Here is a 5,648-nt window from a genome sequence, read left to right as displayed (position 1 = left end):
AATACTGTATTGTAATTTTGAATTGATTTTCCTGATGATTAATGATGTTGACCATCTTTTCGTGTACATGTTGGCTATTTATATGTCTTCTCTGGGAAAATATCTATTCAGGTCCTCTGTTCATTTATTTTTTAATTATTTTATTTTTTTATTCTCAAGTTAGTTAACATACAGTGAAGTCTTGGCTTCGGAGTAGAAACTAGTGATTCATCACTTACATATGACACCCAGTGCTCATCACGAGAACTGCCCTCCTTAATGTATGTCACCCTTTTAACGCCCCCTCACCAACCACCCACATCAACCCTTAGATTGTTCTCTGTACTTACGAGTCTCTTATGGTTTGCCTCCCTCTCTGTTTTTATCTTATTTTTCCTACCCTTCCCCTATGATCATCTTTTAAGTTTCCACATCTGAATGAAATCATGTGGTATCTGTCTGTCTCTGACTGACTTATTTCACTTAGCATAATACCCTCCAGTTCCATCCACATTGTTGCAAATGGTAAGATTTCAGTCTTTTTGATCACTGAATAGTATTCCATTGTATATATAAACCACATCTTTCTAATCCATTCATCAGTGATGGACATTTGGGCTATTTCCATAATTGGCTCTTACTGATAGCACTGCTATAAATATTGGAGTGCATGTGCCTTCGAATCAGCATTTTTGTATCCTTTGGATTAATTGCTAATAGTGCAATTGCTGGGTCATAGGGTAGTTATATTTTCAATTTTTTGAGGAACTTCCACATTGTTTTCTAGAGTGGCTGCACCAGTTTGCCTTCCCACCAGTAATGAAGAGTTCCCCTTTCTCCATATCCTCGCCAACATCTGTTGTTTCCTGTGCTGTTAATTTTACCCATCCTGACAGGTATGAGAATGACAGGTATCTCATTGTGGTTTGGATTTGTATTGCCCTGATGATGAGTGATGTTGAGCATCTTTTCATGTGTCTGTTTGCCATCTGGATGCCTTCTTTGGAAAAGTGTCTATTCATGTCTTTTGCCCATTTCTTCACTGGATTATTTGTTTTTCTGGGAGTTTGATAAGTTCTTTATAGATTTTGGATACTAACCCTTTATATAATACATCATTTGCAAATATCTTCTCCCATTCCATCAGTTGCCTTTTAGTTTTGTTGTTTGTTGTTTCCTTTACAGTGCAGAAGCTTTTTATCTTGATGAGGTCCCAATAGTTCATTTTTGCTTTTATTTCTCTTGCCCCCGGAGAAAGTAAAGTAAGTAAGTAAAGTAAAGACAAGTAAAGTAAAATAAGAAGTTGTTGCGGCCAAGGTCAAAGAGGTTGCTGTCTGTTTTCTCCTGTAAGATTTTGATAGATTCCTGTCTCACATTTAGGCCTTCCATTCCTTTTGAATTTATTTTGTGTATGGTGTAGGAAAGTGGCCCAGTTTCATTCTTCTGCATGTTTCTGTCCATTTCTCCCAGCACCATTTACTAAAGAGACAGTCTTTTTTCCACTGGATACTCTTTCCTGCTTTGTCGAAGATTAGTTGGCCATATATCTGTGGGTCCATTTCTGGGTTCTCTACTCTGTTCCATTGGTCTATGCATCTGTTTTTGTGCCAATACCATTCTGTCTTGACGATTATAGCTTTAGTAATACAGGTTAAAGTCTGGGATTGTGATGCCTCCAGCTTTGGTTTTCTTTTTCAACATTATTTTGGCTTTTCAGGGTCTTTTGTGGTTCCATACAAATTTTAGGATTGTTTGTTCTAGCTCTGAGAAGAATGCTGGTGCTATTTTGATAGGGATTGCATTGAATGTGTAGATTGCTTTGGGTAGTATCGGCATTTTAGCAATATTTGCTCTTCCAATACATACACATGAAATGTTCTTGCATTTCTTTCTGTCTTCTTCAATTTCTTTCATAAGCTTTCTATAGTTTTCAGAGTAGAGATCTTTTGCCTCTTTAGTTAGGCTTCTTCCTAGGTATTTTATGTTTTTTGGTGCAATTGTAAATGGGATTGATTCCCTGATATCTCTTTCTGTTGCTTCATTATTGGTGTATAGAAATGCAACCAATTTCTCTACATTGATTTCATACCCTGCAACTTTGCTGAATTCATGTATCAACTCCAGCAGTTTTTTGGTAGCGTCTTTCAGGTTTTACATGTAGAGTATCACGTCATCTGCAAAGAGTGAAAGTTTGACTTCTTCTTTGTCAATTTCTATGACTTTTATTTTGTTTTGATGTCGGATTGCTGAGGCTAGGACTTCCAGCACTGTGTTAAACAAGAGTGGTGACAGTGGACATCCCTGTCGTGTTCCTGATCTCAGGAGGACGCCTCTCAGTTTTTCCCCATAGAGGATGATATTAGCTGTGGGCCTTTCATATATGGCTTTTATGATGCTAAGATATGTTTCTTTTATCCCAACTTTCTTGAGGGTTTTTATTGAGAAAGGATGCTGTATTTTGTCAAATGCTTTTTCTGCATCTACTGACAGGATCATATGGTTCTTACCCTTTCTTCTATTAATGTGATCTATCACATTGATTGATTTGCGAATATTGAACATGCAGCCCAGGAGTGAATCCCACTTGATCATGGTGAATAATTCTCTTAATTACTGTTGAATTTGATTTTCTAGTATCTTGAGGATTTTTGCATCCATGGTCATCAGGGATATTGGCTGTAATTCTCCTTTTTAGCAGGATCTTTGTCTGGTTTGGGAAATCAAGGTAATGCTGGTTTCATGAAACGAGTCTGGAAGCTTTCCTTCCATTTCTATTTTTTGGAACAGATTGAGGAGAATAGGCATTAACTGTGCTTTAAATGCCTGGTAGAATTCCCCAGGGAAGCCATCTGGCCCAGGACTCTTATTTGTTGGGAGATTTTTGATCACTGATTCAATTTCTTCATTGGTTATGGATCTGTTCAAACTTTCTGTTTCTTCCCATTTGAGTTTTGGTAGTGTGTGAGTGTCTAGGAATTTGTCCATTTCTTCCAGGTTGTCCAGTTTGTTGGCATATAATTTTTCATAGTATTCTCTGATAATTGTATTTCTGTGGTGTTGGTTGTGATTTCTTCTCTTTCATTCATGATTTTATCTGTTTGGGTCCTCTTTTCTTTTTGAGGAGTCTGGCTAGAGGGTTATCAATTTTGTTTATTCTTTCAAAAGAACTGGCTATTAGATTCATTGATCTGTTTTTTGTTTGTTTGTTTGTTTTTAGAGTTTTTTTTATTCTGTATCATTTATTTCTGCTCTAATCTTTATTATTTCCTTTCTTCTGCTGGCTTTGGGCTTTATTTGCTGCTACTTTTCTAGCTCCTTTAGGTGTAAGGTTAGCGTGTATATTTGGGACCTTTCTTGCGTCTTGAGATAGGCCTGAATTGCAATGTATTTTCCCCTTAGGATTGCCTTTGCTGTATTCCAAAGGGTTTGGATGGTCATGTTTTCATTTTCATTTGTTTCACTGCATTTTTTAATTTCTTCTTTAATTTCTTGGCTAACCCATTCATTCTTCAGTAGGATGTTCTTCAATTTTTTAAACATTTATTTACTTTTGAGAGACAGAGCATGAGCAGGGAAGAAGCAGAGAGAGAGGGAGACACAGAATCCAAAGCAGGCTCCAGGCTGTCAGCACAGAGCCTGATGTGGGGCTCGGACACACAAACCATGAGATCATGACCGGAGCCAAAGTCAGATGCTTAACGAACTGAGCCACCCAGGCACCCATAGTAGAATGCTCTTTAACCTCCACGTTTTGGGGACTTTCCAAAGTTTTTCTTGTGGTTGATTTCAAGTTTCATAGCATTGTGATCTGAAAATATGCATGGTATAATATCGATCATTTTGTACCTGTCGAGGGCTGTTTTGTGACCAGTATGTAATTTATTTTGGAGAATGTTCCATGTGCACTCAAGAAGAATGTGTATTCTGCTGCCTTAAGATGAGAAGTTCTGAATATGTCTGTTAAATCCATTACATCCCATGTGTCATTCAGAGTCGTTTCCTTCTTGATTTTCTGCCTAGATGATCTGTCGATTGCTGTAAGTGGAGTATTAAAGTCACCTACAATTACAGTATTATTATCAGTAAGTTTGCTTATGTTTGTGATTGACTTATATATTTGGGTGCCCTCATGTCCAGGGCATAAATATTTACAATTATTAGCCACCCTAAATTTCCCTAAACCCTTCTCTAGACTAAGACATTTGTAGGTGTTGCAAGGAAAAGGCACAATCAGCTAAAATCTGTCCAAAAAAAAAATAAGCCAACCCACTGAAGAATCTTAATGACTCCCCTCCTGGGATCTGCTCTTGTCTGTCCTCAGATCACCTTAAACACATTGTATGAAATAATATTCTGAGTCAATAGGCACTGTGCCACCTCTGTCGTAGACATTGAAGTCACCTACTCCACCCTCAGTGTCTCACATTTTCCCACTATAATCCCTCAGAGTGGCAAAATAACCTCCCTGGTGGAATGACATAATCTACCATATGCTTTCTCCTTTCTAAATCCCTTTTCCTGTCTCTTGGATCTCATGATGACCAACATAGCTTTTTTGTGTTGTCTTGGAATGTTATGTAATAATATGTTTGCCAGAGGACTAACCCTTGACATCTAAATCACCTCCCCCACTCACCTTTGCCCTCTGTATGCTGTGATAGATCAGTACAGTTTCCTGTGTGTGTACATGCAGATGCACGTGCACGCACATGCACACACACACACACACACACACACACACACACTTCCCCAAGCCCTTGGCACTTCTCACCTTCAGAACATGCTCAGTCACATTCCTGAGTTTCTTTGAGCTGCAAGATAACAGACATAGGATTTATTGGGAAGCCAAGCCCTTAAAAGCTGAAATAGACTTCACTATGCCCCTCCCTAAGCTACCTACATATCCTTTAATACCTGAAGCAATTAAAAGTTTTAGGCCTATTATTTAAGGGCTCCTTGAAAAAGAACCTGCCCTACTCTCGTATACTCCCTGTACAAAAGCCTAACGGGAAAAGATGAATGAATTCAAGATCTCTAGGCCATAAATAAAATAGTAAAACCTAGGTTCCCTTTCACCCCAAATCCTAATACTACCCTCACTTCTGTATTCTCTGACACTACTTACTTCACTGTTGTCGACCTGGGTTCTGCCTTCTTCAGTATACCCCTCCACCTTGATTCCCAACACCTACTGGCCTTCACCTGGGAAAATCAACAATACACTTGGATCATTATGCCTCGTGGATTTACAGGAGACNTCAACCCTCATTCAATATGTACATGATTTCTTTCTTTGTTCCAGAACATGCTATAGATTACTGACAGATAACCAATACAGAAGACTCAAAGGAGACATAAAGTTTCCAGAGACAAAAGACAGCAATTCCGTCCTCAGGTGCATTATCTAAGACATGACATCCCCCTTAAGGAAAAAACTTTATCCCCAAAACACATCAAGACTTTCCTCAATTACCCTTTACCTAAAATAAAGAGACAATTAATTTCAGGATTTTCCACGACTCTATGAGGTGGGTTCCTAAACTTCTCTGCTAGAGCATCCCCTGTCTATAGTATGACAAAGGAAATAGGATTGATCTTCTAAAATACCACCCGAATCCTTAAAAATCTCCTTTTCCTCTGCCCCCACCTTGTGGCTCCCAGCTCATTCT

This window comes from Crocuta crocuta, unplaced genomic scaffold (genome assembly GCF_008692635.1).
Source record: "Crocuta crocuta isolate KB4526 unplaced genomic scaffold, BGI_CrCroc_1.0 scaffold581, whole genome shotgun sequence".
Taxonomy (NCBI): domain Eukaryota; kingdom Metazoa; phylum Chordata; class Mammalia; order Carnivora; family Hyaenidae; genus Crocuta; species Crocuta crocuta.
The sequence above is the reverse complement of the archived record's forward strand: the minus strand, read 5'-3'. Positions refer to the sequence as shown.